The 20,565-nt window shown below is 43.8% G+C and overlaps 1 protein-coding gene and 1 pseudogene across 1 annotated transcript in view; one reads left to right on the top strand and one right to left on the bottom strand.

The window, feature by feature from the left end:
* Positions 1 to 20,565, bottom strand: part of ADAMTS12 (ADAM metallopeptidase with thrombospondin type 1 motif 12) — a 678,211-nt gene that overhangs the window by 451,193 nt on the left and 206,453 nt on the right. The window lies entirely within an intron of this gene.
* Positions 13,374 to 13,992, top strand: LOC143941014 (ferritin, higher subunit pseudogene; annotated as a pseudogene).

The following is a 20,565-nucleotide window of genomic DNA, read 5'->3' as shown; positions in this document are numbered from 1 at the left end:
AAAAAATGTCAATAAGCGTATATTTTTTGGTTTGCGCAAAAGTTATAGCGTCTACAAACTAGAGTACATTTTCTGGAATTTACACAGCTTTTAATTTATGACTGCCGATCTCATTTCTTGAGGTGCTAAAATGGCAGGGCAGTACAAATCCCCCCCAAATGACCCCATTTTGGAAAGTAGACACCCCAAGGAAATTGCTGATGGGTATGTTGAGCCCATTGAATATTTATTTTTTTTGTCCTAAGGGATTGAATAATGACAAAAAAAAAAAAAAAAAAAAATTTTTTACAAAAAGTTGTCACTAAATGATATATTGCTCACACATGCCATGGTTATATGTGGAATTGCACCCCAAAATATATTCCGCTACTTCTCCCGAGTATGGGGATACCACATGTGTGGGACTTTTTGGGAGTCTAGTCGCGCACGGCACCCCGAAAACCAATCACCACCTTCAGGATTTCTAAGGGTGCAAATTTTTGATTTAACTCCTCACTACCTATCACAGTTTCGAAGGCCATAAAATGCCAAAATAGCACAAAACCCCCCAAAATGACCCCATTTTGGAAAGTAGACACCCCAAGCTATTTACTGAGAGGCATGTTGAGTCCATGGAATATTTTATATTTTGCCACAAGTTGCGGGAATATTACAAACTTTTTTTTTTTGCACCAAGTTGTCACTAAATGATATATTGCTCACACATGCTATGGGCATATGTGAAATGACACCCCAAAATACATTCTGCTGCTTCTCCTGAGTACGGGGATACCGCATGTGTGGGACTTTTTGGGAGTCTAGTCGCGCACGGCACCCCGAAAACCAATCACCACCTTCAGGATTTCTAAGGGTGCAAATTTTTGATTTAACTCCTCACTACCTATCACAGTTTCGAAGGCCATAAAATGCCAAAATAGCACAAACCCCCCCAAATGACCCCATTTTGGAAAGTAGACACCCCAAGCTATTTATTGAGAGGCATGTTGAGTCCATGGAATATTTTATATTTTGCCAAAAGTTGCGGGAATATTACAAACTTTTTTTTTTTTGCACAAAGTTGTCACTAAATGATATATTGCTCACACATGCTATGGGCAGAAGTCAAATTACACCCCAAAATAAATTCTGCTGCTTCTCCCGAGTACGGGGATACCACATGTGGGGGACTTTTTGGGAGCCTAGCCACGTACGGGACCCCGAAAACCAAGCACTGCCTTCCGGATTTAAATATAAAATGCTACCAAAAAACCTGTTAGCGATGGCAGGGATCAGGCCTGACTCTGCGATCGCTGCAGTTATGTGTTTAGTGTTTTGTAAGTGACAGTGATCGATCGATACTGCACTTGGGTGGGCTGGGCAGAGGGGCAAAACGCAGGTGCTAGCAGGTATCTGGGCTGATCCTGCTAACAATGCGTTTTTTTGGAACCCTAAACTGCTGGGGACGCTAGTATAGATCTGATCAGATCAGATATTGATCTGTTCAGATTCTATAGCACTACGGGAGGTGTATGCTTTGCGTGTGGGTGTTAGCGGTACTGGCACTAACCTAGCGCTGCCTGGGGCGACGCAGACCCTGACCCTAAAACCTAATTGATATCACCCGCCGGGTGATCAGGGGGTTAAACCTTTATTGGGTAATAAATGGTGGGTGCCCTGATGCTATAAAAAACAAACTAACCAGAGTCACCCGTAACACTTATACGGTGATCAGTGGTGAAAGGGTTAACTAGGGGCAATCAGGGTGTTCAAATTTTTATTAGGTAGTATATGGGGGTCCCTGGCGCTATATAAAAACCTGACGGGGAACCTAAATAACGAACTGGCTAACCAGCGTCACCAGTGACACTTATACTGTGATCGCTGGTGAAAGGGGGTGAAAGGGTTAACTAGCAGCAATCAGGGGGTTAAAACCATTATTGGGTAGTATATCGGGGTACCTAGCGCTATAAAAACCTGGCGGTGAACCTAAAAAAATAACTAGCTACCTAGCGACACTAGCGACACTGATGCAGCGATCAGAAAAATTATCGCTTAGTGACACTGGCAAAAGGGGGTGAAAGGGTTAACTAGCGGAAATCAGGGGGTTAAAACCATTATTGGGTAGTATATTGGGGTACCTAGTGCTATAAAAACCTGGCGGTGAACCTAAAAAAATAACTAGCTACCTAGCGACTGTAGCGACACTAATGCAGCGATCGGGGGGGGGGGGGGATCGGGGGGGGTTTGTGTGCCTGTGTGTACCTACATGTCAGTGTAGTGTTGGTGCACACTTACTATTAGTCTTCTCCTCGTAGTCCGGTCAAAAAGACCGCCCCGAGGAGAATGACATCACTTCCTCCTTCCTGTGTAAACAATACACAGTGGGAGGAAGCTTCTCATTGGCCAGGAGCGATCCAGAGGGGGTGGCCGAAAACCAACGGCCATCCCCTCATCACGGAGCGCTCCTGGAGCGAACTGGACCGCCGTATCCAGCTCCTGGAGCGAACTGGACCGCCGTATCCACCCGCTGGAAGGCAGGCACGTACATCTACGTGATTGTGCCTGCCTGTGCCATTGTGTTGACGTACATTGGCAATACGGCGGTCCTGAAGTGGTTAAACAGAGGCAAAGATGGCAGCTTCCTTGGCTGAAAACGATAAGGGAGTTTACTTCCACTTTAAGGCCAAAAAGTTCAATTTTAGTCTCATCAGACCAGAGCACCTTCCTCCATACATTTTGGGAGTCTCTCACATGCCTTTTTCGCAAACTCAAAATGTGCCATTTTGTTTTTTGCTGAAAGTAATGGCTTTCTTCTGGCCACTCTGCCATAAAGCCCAACTCTATGGAGCATATGGCTTATTTTACATCCTATGTGAAGTCTCTGCTGTGGAACTCTGCAGCTCCTCCTGGGTTACATTAGGTCTCTGTGCTGCCTTTCTGATTAATGCCCTCCTTGCCCGGTCCATGAGTTTTGGTGTGCGGCCGTCTCTTGGCAGGTTTGCTGTTGTGCCACGTTCTTTCCATTTGGTTATGATAGATTTGATGGTGCTCCTAGGCATCATCAAAGATTTGGATATTTTTTTATAACCTAACCCTGACTTGTACTTCTCAACAACATTGTCCCTTACTTGTTTGGAGAGTTCCTCGGTCTTCATGGCAGTGTTTGGTTAGTTGTGCCTCTTGCTTAGGTGTTGCAGCCTCTGGGGCCTTTCAAAAAGGTGTGTATATGTAATGATCATGTGAGGTTGACATAATTTCACTAATTAAGTGACTTCTGAAGGTAATTGGTTGCACCATAGCTTTTTATGGGCTTCATAACAAAGGGGGTGAATACATACACACATGCCAATTATGATTTTTTGATTTCTGAAAAATAGTTTTATGTATATATTTTTCTGATTTTACTTCACCAACTTAGACTATTGTGTTCTGATCCGTCACATATAATTCAGATTAAAAAAACATTGAACTAAAGGCTGTAATGTAACAAAATAGGTAAAAAGCCAAGGGGAGGGGAGGGAATACTTTTGTAAGGCACTGTATATGAAAAGGTAGAAATTAAATGTGTTGTGCATACTTAAGCAAATATGCAGATGATACCATTGATTAAAATTGTCTTGGAAGCTTTTGATTATACTTGTCCCTTTATGTAGCCAACATCGTGCTTTCAGTAGGTAGTCATTTGCATACTCATTAAGTGTAATAGTAATTGAAAGAATAGCACTTAGCCAGTGGCATTATAGGGACTCATTATTTGTGCTGACAGCTGGAATGAGATTTGTGAGAGACAATGACACATTTCAGAAAGAACAATACAGCAAACACCAAACATGAAAATAGAAACTAAAGTGTGCAATTGAAGCTACTATATCATGTAATAAAAACAACTCCACAAGTACTATTTTTCAATCTAATGTGATCTTGAATGCTTCAAAGTATCAATTAAAAAAAAAAAAGCATTATGTAGAGCACCCCCGCAGGAGCTGCTGGTGTATAGCGATCCTCCACCCTGCACAGCCAGGCACACCACATTTTCCACAGGCTCACTGACACAGGAAACAGTCAATGCAGGTTTGTTTTTTTTATTTTGTTTTATTTAAAGGTTAACATAGGCATGGGCACTGGTTGTGCCAGGTGTGCCTGGGCACACCCTAAACATTCTGTGCAGTGCTGACTTAACCTGCTTCCTCTCTCCCCTCTGCAGTGCTGTCAGCTTCCCTCCTCTCCTCTCAGGAGAGGGGGGGGGGCTGGTTAATATTTCATCAACCAGCCCATTCCTTTTCCGAATGAACACAGTGAGTGATCTGTACCAGTCGCTCTTGTCTTTATTCCTAACTGAAGCATAGTAAACTATGTTTACTGCAGGCTGCAGAGAAAGGGACTGGGGAATCTCTGTCCTCAGTTTATTTCTTTGTCTCAAAACGGAGGCATCAGGGGTCTGTTTAGACCCTTGACATTTCAGCAAAGCCCCATAACAGGCTCCAAAAAAATTTGGAAACATAAATAAATAAAATTGTAAAAATTAATAATAAAAAAAAACAGCTTACACCGTACACTGCCCTGATACCAATCTTTGCTCTACTGACACCGTCCACTGCTCTGCTGATATACACACATGTGTGTTTGTACTCTGGGGTGCACAACCTAATGCAATAGGTTTTGCACACCAATGGGGGTTAATGACTTGGATGGGGATGGGATTATTACGGGATGCCCACTTGCCTGGAACAAAGTCTTTTCAGGGACACTTCAACTATATACACTCTCTATGTACACTCCCCTGCCTCCAGCACATCTGTTGCTTGCGGAAACACTAAGACTCAGCTGGGACACTATTTAGGGGGATACAGCGAAAGCCCTTTACAGGCAGGGATGGAATGTGGGTCCCTTTAGTGTGTAGAAAAAGTCCAGTGTCCAGCTACCTTTCTGTGGCTACTGATTCCAGCACCATCTCTTCAGGCACTGCCAGCCCACCTGGCTGCAGCTGCCCCTTTCACTAGACTATCCAGCCATCCCAGACTGCCATTCACCAGTCCTCCCAGACTACTCCAGCTGTCCTCTTCCTGGAGATCTCCTGCTGTCCAGACTACTCCAGCTGTCTTCTCCCTGGAGATCTCCTGCTGTCCAGACTACTCCAGCTGTCTTCTCTCTGGAGATCTCCTGCTGGCCTCACTTTTGTTCCCATGCATCTATGCAGGATCCCTCCAGCCCCCGAGCCCCAGACCTGAGGTCACACCCCCCCCCCTCAGACCAGTAGGCTACCCCCAAGGGCCCCCGACAGCCTCCTCGGCACTTCATCTCCAGCTTCTAACCAAACTCCACACTGCCCTGCTGGGCTGATTCTCAAAGTTCCAGCAAGTAGGGGGCGGTATCAGTGGTGCTGCCTGGTGAGTCATCCAGCCTCCCTGGATCACTCACCCTGACCCAGATTCAAAACATAGGCTTGACTGCCAGTGTTAACCTACACTACAAAAAAAACATGGATGTAGAGCTGTGTAATGTTAAGGGGTCCAGAGGTGTGGGGGCTGTGTAATGTAAAGGGATCCAAAGGTGAGGGGCTGTTTAATGTAAAAGGGTCCAGGGGTGCAGGGCTGTGTGATGAAAAGGGGTGCAGAGGTATGAGGGCTATGTAATGTGAAGGGATCCAGAGGTATGGAGGCTGTGCAATGTAAAAGGGTCGAGAGGTATGGGGGCTGTTATAGCTGCAGTCCTATAGATTTCTATTAGGTTGCGTATTGTTTTTCTGCATTTTCTGAAAGCATACCAAAAAAGTTCCACATGCTGCATCTTTGGTCCACTTTCAGAAAACAGGAAAACATTTTCTTTTGGGGGTGACGCCATGTTTTAGTGCACCAGGTGACACCAGCCCTAGTGATGCCACTGGCAGTAGTACATAGTAAGTGTGCATAAATCCTCCTACATAGATTGTACCTGTTTATCTGCAGTCTTCTCTTCTCTACATGTGTTCAGAATCTAGAATTAATACAGCTAGTCTGAGATGTCAGAAGAAAGGGGGCTAAGATCTGAAATTACACACTGAGAAGATCAGTAAGGCGAGCTCTGATTGGAGGGAAGGGACACGCCCCCATGTACATGGCACACAGGAACAGAGCTGAGGCTGTGTGCTGGAGCTCCCTCCTCTGTTTTTCTCTTGGTGTCAGGAAAACTTGTCAGAAGTGACTCATGCGGATAGCAGAGGAATAAGGCAGCAGACAGAAATGACACTCTGTGCTCTTAATTGAGACAAGTACACACTATTAGATGGTTATATACTTTGTTCATATTTCATGTCTGAGGTTCACAAGACATGAAAAAGGGTCCACTGCGTCTTTGGGGCTGGTTCAGGTGCGAATTCAGGCTAAAACTTGGACCTGAATCGCACCTGAACCAGTGCACAGGAATGCACCGGACCTCAGGTACGAACCCGCGGGTGCACATGCATAAACCAAGCCTGAGAGCTGATTACTAAGACTAGGCCCAACTCTGGTGCCCATTGGACTACACTCTGCACAACTCCTGTAACAGTGGAGGTGAGGATCTACACCTGACTCTGAGCAGAGTTCTTGCTTTAACAGTGTTTTAACTGAACCCTCTCTGAGTCCTTTGCTCTTTTACTTTTTAAACATTAGGTTGAAAAAAGACACAAGTCCATCCAGTTCAACCACCAAAAAAAAATAAAATAATAATAATAATATCATACAATCCCATATACCCAATTCTATAACCACAGTTGATCCAGAGGAAGGCAAAAGCCGAGCATGATCCAATTTGCTAAAGTAGGGGAAAAAATTCCTTCCTGATCCCCGAGAGGCAATCGTATTTTCCCCGGATCAACTTTACCTATAAATGTTTGTACCCCGTTATATTATGTACACTTAGGAAATAATCCAGGCCTTTCTTAAAGCAATCCACTGAGCAGGCCAGAACCAGGGAGTCTATTCCACATTTTCACAGCTCTTACTGTGAAGAAACCTTTCCATATTTGGAGATGAAATCTCTTTTCCTCTAGATGTAAAGAGTGCCCCCTTGTCCTCTTTGTTGACTGTAAAGTGAATAACTCAACACCAAGTTCACTATATGGACCCCTTATATATTTGTACATGTTGATAATATCCCCCCTTAACCACCTCAATACAGTGCACTTATACCCCCTTCCTGACCAGACCAATTTTCAGCATTCACGGTTTGGATGACAATTACTCAGTCATCCAACACTGTACCCATATGAAATCTGCGTCCTTTTTTCCACACAAATAGAGCTTTCTTTTAGTGGTATTTAATCACTAGTGGGTTTTTTATTTTTTGTGCTATAAATAAAATAAAACGTACATTTTGTGAAAAAAAATGCCTTTTTCTTCGTTTCTGTCATAAATTTTTGCTAATTAGTAATTTTTCTTCATAAATTTTGGCCAAAATTTATACTGCTACATATCTTTGGTAAAAATAACCCACATTAGTATATATTATTTGGTCCTTGTGAAAGTTATAGAGTCTACAAACTATGGTGCCAATCGCTGAAAATTGATCACATCTGATCAGGCCTTCAGTACATCAGGTGTACCTCATTTCTTGAGACACTAATGCCCCATACACACGATGAGATTATCGGACGAATGATCGTCCGTTTTTTATTGCATGCTAATCTCAGATCGAATCTGATGAGTTTACTAAAGTCACGAAAATTCCCGCACGACATAAAAAAAATTCGGAAGTGATGTCATGTGTTGTAATGCATTTGTATTGCATTTTCGAACGATAGCTGTACTGATTAAACGAAAATCGTACGATCTGGCATCGTACGAAAAAAATGTCCGTGCATGTCCGATAGAATAATATCGGATGTACTGTCCTAATCGGCTCTCGAAAGCTCTGTACTAACGATCCGATTATCGTACGATCGCTTCGAAAGCGGTATTTTCCGTACGATTTTCGGATCGTGTGTACGGGGCATAACAAGTCAGGAAAGTACAAATACCCCCCAAATGACCCCTTTTTACAAAGTAGACATTCCAAGGTATTAAGTAAGTAGCATGGTGAGTTTTTTTAAGTTGTCATTTTTTTCCCACAATTCTTTGCAAAATGAAGATTTTTTTTTTATTATTTTTTTTTTTTTACAAAATTGTCATATTATCAGGTTATTTCTCGAACACAGCATATGCATACAACAAATTACACCCCAAAATACATTCTGCTACTCTTCCCGAGTACAGCGATACCACATGTGTGAGACTTTTACACAGTCTGGCCACATACAGAGCACCAACATTGATGTAGTACCTTCAGACGTTCTACGAGCAAAAATGACGCATCTCATTTCTCAACCACCTATTACACTTTTGAAGGCCCTGGAGTACCAGGACAATGGAATTTCCCATAAAATGACCCCATTTTGGAAAGCAAACACCCCAATGTATAATCTGTGAGGCATAATGAGTCTTTGAACGGTTACTTGTTTTTCCAGAAGTTTTTGGAATATGTGGAAAAAAATTAAAACGCATTTTTTTTACACAAAATTGTCAATTTATAAGATATTTCTAACATATAGCATGTATATAGCAAACATTACACCCCAAAATACATTCTGCTACTCTTCCCAAGTATGGCGATACCACATGTGTAGGACTTTTACACAGTGTGGTCACATAGAGAGGCCGAACATTGAAGTAGTACGTTCAGGCGTTCTAGGAGCATAAATGACACATCTCATTTCATTCCTACCCATCACACTTTTGAAGGTCCTGGACCACCAGGACAGTGAAATTACCCACAAAATGACCCCATTTTGGAAAGCAAACACCCCAACCTATATTCTATGAGACATGGGCTGCAAATAGGTACTCGGGTACTCTGATGGGCTGGATATAGGTACTCTGGTACTCTGATGGCCTGGTGACAGGTACTCGGTTACTCTGATGGCCTGGTGACAGGTACTCGGGTACTCTGATGGCCTGGTGACAGGTACTCGGGTACTCTGATGGCCTGGTGACAGGTACTCTGATGGCTTGGTGACTGGTATTTGGGTACTCTGAAGGGTGGTGACAGGTACTCATATGGACCGTGACAGGCACTCGGGTACTCAGATGAACTGTGACAGGTACTCGGGTACTCAGATAGACTGGGACAGGTACTCGGGTACTCAGATGGGCTGTGACAGGTACTCGGGCACTCAGATGGGCTGTGACAGGTACTCGGGTACTCGGATGAACCGTGACAAGTACTCGGGTACTTTGATGGGCTGTGACAGCTACTCGGGTACTTTGATGGGCTGTGACAGCTACTCGGGTACTTTGATGGGCTGTGACAGGTACTCGGGTACTTTGATGGGCTGTGACAGGTACTCGGGTACTTTGATGGGCTGTGACAGGTACTCGGGTACTTTGATGGGCTGTGACAGGTACTCAGGTACTTTGATGGGCTGTGACAGGTACTCGGGTACTCTGATGGACCATGACAGATACTCGGGTACCATGATGGACTGTGACAGGTACTCGGGTGCCCTGATGGACCGTGACAGGTACTCGGGTACCCTGATGGACCGTGACAGGTACTCGGGTACCCTGATGGACCGTGACAGGTACTCGGGTACTCTGATGTGCCGTGACAGGTACTCAGGTACTCTGATGGACTATGACAGGTACTCGGGTACTCTGATGGGCCTTGACAGGTACTCGGGTACTCAGATGGACTGGGACAGGTACTCGGGTACCCAGATGGACTGTGACAGGTACTCTGATGGACTGTGATTGACAGGTACTATGAGGGGTGGTGACAGGTCCTCCTTATTGGGGGGGGGCAATCAGTGTGATTGGTGTACACTGTAGGCGGTAACGAGATGTTACCGCAATCTCCTCCTCACACACGATCGGTGTGTGAGGAGGAGAACCCGGTAACATCTCATTACCGCGGTTTGTTTACATTTTAGTGATCGGCTGTGAAAGGATCACAGCCGATCACGTGGGTAAACAGCCGGCCAATGGCTGTTTACCAGCGTCGGTGATGAGCAGTGTTCCCAGAGAACACGCCACCAGCGACGTGCACGCGCCGTGCACAGTCAGAGTGTGACCATCTGTGATCGGCCATGACTTCATCATGGCCGATCACGTGGTAAACAGCCATAACCAATGGCTGTTCACCCCCTTCGGTGGCGTGCGATGTCTCCGTGACACGCCGCCACCGAAGAAACAGGGGTGCGTGCGCACGATCGCGCGCATACCCTGTTTAAACGGGAGGCCGTCATATGACGGCCTCCCGCCACAATAGGTGCGCCGCCTGGCCGTCATTGGACGGCCGGCGGTCAGCAACTAGTTAATCTCCTCTTATCAAGAGTGAATACATTCAGTTCCTCTAATCTTTCCTCATAGCTGAGTTCCTCCATGCCTCTTATCAGTTTGGTTGCCCTTCTCTGCACTTTCTCCAGTTCCCCGATATCCTTTTTGAGAACTGGTGTCCAAAACTGAACTGCATATTCCAGATGAGGTTTTACTAATGATTTGAACAGGGGCAAAATGATATCTCTCTCTCTGGAGTCCATACCTCTCTTAATACAGGAAAGGACTTTGCTCACTTTGGAAACCGCAGCTTGGCATTGCATGCTATTATTGAGCTTACGATCTACCAAAACCCCCAGATCCTTCTCCACTATTGATCCCCCCAGTTGTACTCCCCCTAAAATGTATGATGCATGCATATTCTTAGCCCCCAAGTGCATAACTTTACATTTCTCAACATTAAACCTCATCTGCCACATAGTCGTCCAATTATACAGAGCATTGAGGTCGGCTTGTAAATTGGAGACATCCTGTAAGGACGTTATTCCACTGCATAGCTTGGTGTCATCTGCAAAGACGGAAATGGTACTTTTGATCCCAGACCCAATATCATTTATAAAGGTATTAAAAAGTAAGGGTCCCAGCCAGTGGCGGCTGGTGAAGTTTTAGGATAGGGGGGCACAAGACCCCGCCCCTCCATGGTTGGCCCCTCCCACTTTTCATAAAGCCACACCCCTTATATAATCCACATCATATACCAGGCTGCACATTATACACAGGGCTCTGCAAATCATATACCAGGCTGCACATTATACACCGGGCTCTGCACATCATATATCAGGCTGCACATTATACACCAGGCTCTGCAAATCATATACCAGGCTGCACATTATACACCGGGCTCTGCACATCATATATCAGGCTGCACATTATACACCGGGCTCTGCACATCATACACCAGCTCTGCACATCATATACCAGGCTCTGCACATCATATACCAGGCTCTGCACATCATATACCAGGCTGCACATTATACACCGGGCTCTGCACATCATATATCAGGCTGCACATTATACACCGGGCTCTGCACATCATACACCAGGCTCTGCACATCATATACCAGGCTCTGCACATCATGTACCAGGCTCTGCACATCATATACCAGGCTCTGCACATCATATACCAGGCTCTGCACACTATACACCGGGCTCTGCACATCATATACCAGGCTGCACATCATATACCAGTTGAGAACCAGTAGTTGAGAAGGGGGAGAGGGGGGATGCTGCTGTCCAAACTAAGAAAGAAAAAAAAACCACACATGTAGTTGAGGGGGGGGGGGGGGTGCTGCCATCCAAACTAAGAAAGAAAAAAAAACACATGTAGTTGAGAGGGGGGAGCGGGGGGTGCTGCCATCCAAACTAAGAAAGAAGAAAAAACACATATGTAGTCGATAGGGGGGGGGGGGGGGGGGTGCTGCCATCCAAACTAAGAAAGAAGAAAAACACACACATGTAGTTGAGAGGGGGGGGGGGGGGTGCCATCCAAACTAAGAAAGAAAGAAAAAAACACATGTAGTTGAGAGGGGGGAGCGGGGGGTGCTGCCATCCAAACTAAGAAAGAAGAAAAAACACACATGTAGTCGAGAGGGGGGGGGGGGGGGTGCTGCCATCCAAACTGAGAAAGAAGAAAAACACACACATGTAGTTGAGAGGGGAGGGGGTGCTGCCATCCAAACTAAGAAAGGAAAAAAAAACACACACATGTAGTTGGGGGGGGGGGGGGGGGGCTGCTGCCATCCAAAGTAAGGAAAAACACACACATGTAGTTGAGAGGGGGGAGGGGGGTGCTGCTGTCCAAAGTAAGGAAAAAAAAACACACACATGTAGTTGAGGGGGGAGGGGGGGTTGCTGCCATCCAAAGTAAGGAAAAAAACACACATGTAGTTGAGAGGGGGGAGGGGGGTGCTGCTGTCCAAAGTAAGGAAAAAAAAAACACATATGTAGTTGAGAGGGGGGGGGGGGGGATGCTGCCGTTCAAACTAAGGGTAAAAAAACACACATGTAGTTGAGAAGGGGGAGGGGGGGTGCTGCCGTGTGATCAGACCCTTAGGGACTGATAAAAGCTACTTAGATGCTCTGGAATGCCACTCAGCAAAGAGAAGACACGATGCTTAAATAACACATTTAGCTGTGTTTTTATATATCTAAGTGCCGTCCAAACTCAGAAAAATGTATGATTAATATAAAGATGATTAAGGGGGGGTGGCAGCAGCCCCATCTAACCACCAGAACGAACGAAAAGGCTGTGCTGCCGAACATCAACAGCAGGAGCTACTGCTTACCTGCTGATCTGACGCTGGAGTCTGGACTGAGCAGATGAGTGCCAACGTCACTTCCTTGAGTGACGTCGGTAGCACTGCTCAATAAACCTATGCACTCGCCCGACTAGTCCCGGAAGCTGTGGCGCGATCGACCGCGCCACAGAGCGAGTTTTTTTTGGCAAATGAAGCGCCTCGTCTGCAATCTTGTGATTGCATAGACGTGGCGCTTCATATATTGCACTGCGCCCGGCGCCCGGCGCCGGGACACAGTGCAAATAGGGACATTTGAAAAAAAAAAAAAAAGTTTTAAAGGGATATGTTTAAATAAATTTTTTTTTTTTTTTTTACACTTTTTTTTTTGGACTGGGGGGGGGGGGGCGGCGCCCGGGCGCCCCCTATGGACGGGCCGCCACTGGTCCCAGCACTGAACCTTGGGGTACACCACTGATAACCTTAGACCATTCAGAGTAAGAATCATTAACCACTACTCTCTGAATTCTGTCTTTTAGACAGTTTTCTATCCATTTACAAACTGATATTTTCAAACCTGTAGACTTTACCTTCCACATGAGCCGTGTGTGCGGAACAGTATCGAACGCTTTTGCAAAATCCAAGTATATCACGTCCACCGCCATCCCTCTGTCCAAGGTTTTACTTATCACCTCATAAAAAGAAATCAGATTTGTCTGACAACTCCTGTCTTTCATGAATCCATGCTGTCTGTTGCTTAAAATATTTTTTTCCTGCAAGAACTCGTCTATGTGGTCTTTTATTAATCCCTCCAGTATCTTCATCTACATCTATTGCACTACTGCTTTTTTTGTGCTACCCAAAACCACCAAACCGCTGAAATGGAATCCCAGGTGCACCAGAACTTCCACCGCGACTGCGAGGTTGCCATCAGCCGTATGATGAACATGGAGCTGTACACCTCCTACACCTACCTCTCCATGGCTTTCTACTTTGACGGTGATGATATTGCCCTTCACAATGTGGCCACGCTTTTCAAGGAACAAAGTCACAAAGAGAGGGAGCATGCTGAGAAATCGATGAAGTATCAGAACAAACGTGGGGGTCGCATTGTCCTACAGGATGTCAAGAAACCAGAACCTGATTAATGGGGTAATACCCTGGAGGCCATGCAGGCTGCTCTGCAACTGGAAAAGACTGTGAATCAGGCTCTTCTGGACCTGCACAAAGTGGGATCTGACAAGGTTGACCCCCATCTGTGTGACTTCTTGGAGTCTGAATATCTGGAGGAACAGGTGAAGTCTATTAATCAGCTTAGAGATTACATCACCAACCTGAAGCGCCTTGGGCTGCCCCAGAACGGCATGGGCGAGTACCTGTTTGACAAGCACACCATGGGAGAAAGCAGCTAAACTGTGTCCCACCCATGTGGATCCAACCCGTCTACTCTGCATCTGCATTCCTTTATGTATGTGGAATAGTTGACATCATGTATCCCTGTTACCTGAAATATGGACCAAAACCTCTTTGTGATACCTAAATGCAGCAGTGACTGTTCTTTGTCAACACGTTTCCAATAAAGTCTTTCTGCATTAAAAAAAAAAAAAAAAACAGTGGAGGGGAGACTGAAAATGAAGGCTGTTAGTACAGTGTCTATTGAACTGCATATCTATTTTTGTGACTTCAATTCGACTCACATATTGCAACTTTGTCTTCTACTTGCTATGTTTTTAATATGTTATTTTTTGTAAGTATTGTATGTAATCTTCTACCTATGTTATCTAAAGTTGCTACTGTGGTTTATCTAATGTGACATTTATATTGCTTCAACGTGCATTCGAAGTCCACATACTGAGCAGCACAATGTGTCATTACTCTTGACAAATCATTGCTTGCTGTAGGAATTCTTTACATTGTAATATAAGAACTGATTTAAATAGGATCGTGACAGAAACTGGGCCAAACTAATTCCAACAATATTTTTGACGTCAGCAGTGACTATAGCAAGATTCCAAGACTTTGTTTGTTGGATATGCACTGACCGGAGTTCTCATAGCATTTCCACACCCGTCCTGAACAATATGTTTTGACTATGAAGTTTGAAATTCTCCATTTCCCCTTTATGTACTTTCATAATCTGGCTAATCTGAGACAAAAGCCAGTCCTGCTCAGTCACTATGAGGGAGTATGCTCAATAATCTCTACCCATTGTGATCTACCTAAAATAAATATGCCTATTTCCCAATTTGCATTCAGGCAATTCATACATAACTTTAAATCCATTTTAAAAATGACCTCAATCTGTGTTTATATGAACCTCATCCAATCCTCTGTACTGGGATGGAGCAGTCTAAATCAATCAAGCTCCTCTGCACCACACAACATTGCCAAAAAACAGTTAGCTGATAGGAGAGGAAAGCCCTTATCAGTGTGCCACTGTTACTTCACTATTAAATCATATTGTCAGGTCCAGGATCTAAACCTACAACCACTGCTGTGTCTAGCAGTATCTCGTTTTGCCGAGCCACCTGAGGTGCAACCATGATTAAGGCCTGATGGCCTAAACCTGTTGACTTTTTTGACTGTTGTTCACCTGCATTAAAAAAACAATGTTTTCAGGCAACTTCCATGGCACCAGCTCTTCTCCCTTTTGTGCACGAATAGAACATGGAGGTTTGCAGAGACTTCCCAAGCCGAGTGCTGTGTTCTTGAGGCTGACCAGGCATTACACAGGAGACAGCTTCCTGGACAATTTTGCCTTTTACTTTGTTTCTGGTGAACGTTGCTGCTCCTCCCTTGAACTTCCTATTTAACCCATGCCTTTGCACTTCCCTTTTGCCAGATTATTGTGCTCTCGCCAGCCAATGTCTCACTCTTGTCACTTCTGCCGCCATCCATATCTTTGCTACCACTCGTTACAGACCTTTGGCTTGTTCCTCTACAACGCCTCTGCTTGATCCCAACCTGTAACCACTTGTTACCGACCTTTGGCTTGTTTACTGTCTATTCTTCTGCTTGATCCCTACCTGCTATATCTGCTACTGGACCCCGGCTTTCTCACCTCCTGGTGGGATGAGCCTGAGGACCGCATCCTGGTACTAACATGTAGCAAACCCATATCCACCATCAGGAGCTCTGGTGAATACTGGGTAGTGCTTAGGCCCTGCACCTTGGGTGAGTCCACATTATCTGCCAGGGTGATCTGCTTGTATACTTATCCTTCTGCTTGGTGAGAGCCTCTCTACTGCTATAGATACTGGTCCCCCGAGCCTAACCCCTGACAGAGACACCTAGGCTGCTGAATGTCCTTGCCCAAGCTGTAATGCTTCAAAGTGGTTGTAAAGCATTGTAAAGCATTTACCTAGTAAAGTGACTATCCTCAGGTGATACATAAAGATAAATCAAATCGTCCAACATAAGTTGTACCTATTTATCTGCTGCCCCCTCTTCTCTACGGTCAATGCACACAAAATTCGAAGGGAGGCTACTGGAATGGAACTTTCCTTCTGAGGGAATGTGATAATGGGACTAAGCAGGGCAATCTAAAGTAGCAGAATTTACACTCAATTCATAATAGGCAAAAGCAGGTTTATACTCCCAGCCCCCCTAATTAAATTATCAGGTGCCATCCTCTTCTTAACCCAGTCAACTAGCTAGCCTTAGTATCAAAATCAGATGTCGTAGTCACACATGGGGCTAGCAACAGGGGGGATAAAAGAGTGAGTTGGCCCGGTCTGTAAACATCACTACGTGTGGGCGGTTGTCCTTGGCCCTGCTTCGTGAGATCCAACTCCAATTATAGCATAAGTGTTAAACAGCAAACAAGTCTGTAAGGGGTGGTATTTCAGTTCAGTGAAAAATGCAACCTTAAAGAGGTTGTAAACCCCTGTGGAAAAAAAAAAAACCTGCAAGAGAAAGGCATAATGAGCTAGTTTGCATTATATACGAGCTCAGTATGAAATACTTACCTTAGAATGAAGCCCTCCAGTGGCACCCACACGCTGCAGAAACCGCTGTTTCTTTCAGGTTTGTGGGCTCAGGCGCTGTTATTGGCCAGAGCCACAATGACGTGACGGTCACAGCACAGGGCCCTGAAGAAACAACACAGGTGGCAGTTCCTTCAGAGCACATGCACCAATGTCACTGCAGTATACAGTGTGTATAACGATGCAAGATTAGGAGATATTTACAGTACCTATAGTTAAGCCTTATTATAGGCTTACCTATAGGTACAAACAATACCTGAAGGTCCTCTTTAAAATAAACTTTTCATGTTTTGCCATGCAATGCTCATTCATGGGTGGAAATACTCATCATGGATGAGAATGTAGAGGTTCTTAAATCGTATGAGACCATGGCACTGGAGAATGATATCGCTATTTCAGGGCCTACTTATTAAGGGAGAAATACAATTGTTTGATGTCATTTGCTACTTTGACATAGAAGCCTTTAAATTCCCATGTATTGGGAATATTCCTACCCAAGAACCGATTATAGGAATAGGAAGGACCTAATTCTTTATTGTGAACAGTGAAAGGTCTTGAAGTCCAGGACTGCAGTGGTGGTCGGTGTACAATGAACCTCCACTTTAAAGATGAATTCAGAGGGAAAGTCAACCTGACGTAGATGATTCAGTATTGTTTGGATGGCTGCACAGCTTGACCACCTGCAGCCTATTTAAATGATGAAATGGTCTTTAAGTAATACATGACCATACATCAAACAATTGCCTGCCCATCTGCAATTAATAAGCAGATTCCAATAGGAGAGGAACCCTTTGTGAAAGTAGCATTGAAGTAATTGAAGGTCTTATGTATAACATTATATTTCAAAGGACATTAGGCAACTTAATGAGTTGATAAGCTAAAATGACCCCTTGAGAGTATTATCCAGGATATATTGTCTACCAAGACTATCAGAGAGTCATTGTGACTAAGGTTAGCAAGTTATCTGTAAAATGTGTTAGTGGAGAAAACACAATAATGGTCTCCAGCATGAAGGCAGAAGACATTTTTTGTTATTTAAATGCCAAGAGTCTTATGGCATAATGGGTCCAGCGAAAAAAAAAAACGGTTCTGCACAGAATCCCTCTGATTTTACCTTTTATTTTGTACTTTTCTTCTAGAAAGATAAAAGATAAAAGGGGGGAACATTACTAGAGTAGAAGCCTGATATTTCAAAGTTAAGCACAAATCTTAATAAAATGTACTAAGAGGAGATGCATCTTTACTTCTCAGTCTTTAGAGTAGGAAAAAAAGGCTCATACAAACATCTTGGGAAAAATCAAAAAGACAACACTGGTCATGCATTAATCATTTCAAGCAAGCAAAAGCAGACCATCAATACATACTGTTAATAGTTAACGCTTAAAAAAAAAGGGATACTATTAATACTAAAAAAATACAAACATGTGATGCTTAATTTGAAGCAGCTTTAAACGCACAAATTAAAAAGTTGAAATGCTGCCCTGTCATGGTATTCTATAATTAACCATAAAGCAACAGTTGGTTTTTCCCACCTACACCTTTTTTAACTACAAGCCGTGTGTTACAGGGTATTTCCTTCTTTGCTGAGGTTTGACCCCCTAAAGCGGTGTTAAAGGCATTTTTTTTTAAATATAACAATCATGCTATACTTACCTGCTCTGTGCAGGGGTTTTGTACAGAGCAGCCCTGATCCTCCTCTTCTTGGGCCCCCCACCAGAACTCCTGGCCCCTCCCTCCTGCCGAGTGTCCCCAGAGCAAGCAGTTTGCAATAGGAGCACCCAAGCCACTGCTCTGTATGTCCATTCACACACAGAGCCGTGACTTGACCCTACCCTCCTCTCGCTCCTCATTGGCTTACTGGCTGTGATTGACAGCAGTGGGAGACAATGGCTCCCACTGCTGTCTTGGTGGAAGCCTCAATGAGGAGTGAGGGTCCCTGGAAAGCTGAGGCTCCTGTGCAACACACTGGATTGTTATGGTGCTCAAGTATTAGGGGGGTTGGGGCTGCTGCACAGGAAAAGTTTTTACCTTGAGCCTTTAGAACCATTTTATGACCCCGTTCACACCTGAGCATTCTGGAATCGGATACTTTTCATACTTGTAATATACAGTAGTAGGCTTACTTTAACACAAGTTGTTTGAATAGGAAATAGGACCTTTTTGGGCACCAACATTAACACAAAATAAGAATTATTCTAAAAGCATACACATTTATTAATACATAGTATGTTTTAAAAACAGAAACAAAGGAATTCTGGTCATCATGAATGCGCGACATGTTTTTCTTAAGATGAAACCACCACAAAGTACTTCAGCACATGAAAGTGTATATTTTGTTAGAATAAGCCCCAATGTGTTTCAACTCTCAAAGAGTATGAGTCTTCTTTAGGGGGTTAATACAGCGGAGGATTAATGATCACATAGTATGAGTTAGGATGAGCGCGTTTACCAGCAACTCCAGGGAGTAGGCCAAAGAACAGAACAAGGGATACCCAAAGGTCTGCATTCAAACCAATAATCATAAAAACGTCATCATACTGGCCAGATAGTAAAAAAAAATCAAACTTGTAAGACTGGTCGGTAATGTTACACTTGAAGTGGCAGAAACCGCACTTAAAATGGAAAATAAATAGTGGAATCCACAACATCGTCCTGTAAGGAACCCTTTGATGTGACACATAAAAAAAGAGAGAAAGTGGAGCTACCTGAGCCAGCCAGTCAACAGGAGGTGCAAAGACTTATGCCCTGTACACACGGTCAGACATTCCGACCACAAAATCCGTCAGATTTTTTCAGACGGATTTTGGCCAAAACTTGTGTTGCATACACATGGCCGGACAAAGTTGTCAGAAAATCGAATCGTTTTGAATGCGGTGACATTTGTTGCGTACGACAGGACTACGTAGAGGCCATTAGCCAATAGCTTTCATCTCATAATTTATTCTGAGCACACGTGGCACTTTGTGCGTCGGAATTCTCTAAAACGCTCGGAAAAAGTCCGATCGGCTTTTGTTGTAGGAAAATTTTAGATCCAGCTCTCAAACTTTTTCCGTCGATAGAGCCCACACACAATCGGATTTTCCGACAACATAATACAATCGGACCTTTTCCGTCGGAATTTCTGACCGTGTGTAGAGGGCATAAGTCTAATACCACTACTGCAGGGAGAGCCAATGGATAAGTGAACTCTACGCAGCTCTGCATTAACGTTATGAGCTATGTAGGAACTATCAGATTTAGTAACCTACCCCCTAATGAAGTACAGGAGGATCAAAAGAGCCCCAGTAGATTACACTTACATTTCTGGAGACGGAACTTTGAATGCCACCTTTATAGACATTGGTCTTTAAACTCCATCAGGGTATTTTGATTTGAGTTTTCTTTGCACTGAATAACTTGTTGGAGCTACAGGAATATATATTGATAAATTCCAGGATACCACAACTCTGAAGTTGTATTATACATGTTCGTCATCTGCATACCAACATACACTAGATAACTAATGATATGAATAAAATAACTGATCAAAGCAGAAGCCTGCACCTCAGCACAGTATTTATCAAAAGGAAGCATATAACATATTCATGAACAAATGCTAATGCAACGAATTTTAATTATATAATAACAAACACATTCTAAATTAGTTTTATGCCAGTGGCATTTCATGGGAATTCATTATTTTTATTTACAGCTGCAGAGAGTGAAATCAGCTTTTGACTGATAGAAAACAGCAGTAAAAAACGAAATGACATAATGACTCAAGAAAACAAAGTAAAGCTGGACGGACTGCAGTCCTCATATTCTACATAGGGGCTTTCATGCTTTCCATTGGGACATTTCATCTTTAGACTCAAGCTACTCTCTCAAAATAATAAAAATTTTAATTCAAAATAAATTATTAATTGAATAATGATTAACAGAATATAAAATAATGCCTGTGCTTCCATGTACTTCCAATATCCTCATTTGCCAGATATGGTGAGCTCAAAGTATGAAAGAGGTCAAAAAGTGCAAGTGATATAAAACATTCAGTTATAA

Source organism: Lithobates pipiens, unplaced genomic scaffold, assembly GCF_037356315.1.
Source record: "Lithobates pipiens isolate NorthernLeopardFrog02 unplaced genomic scaffold, aLitPip1_a1.2 Scaffold_3, whole genome shotgun sequence".
Classification (NCBI taxonomy): domain Eukaryota; kingdom Metazoa; phylum Chordata; class Amphibia; order Anura; family Ranidae; genus Lithobates; species Lithobates pipiens.
This window is presented reverse-complemented; position numbering and strand designations above follow the sequence as displayed.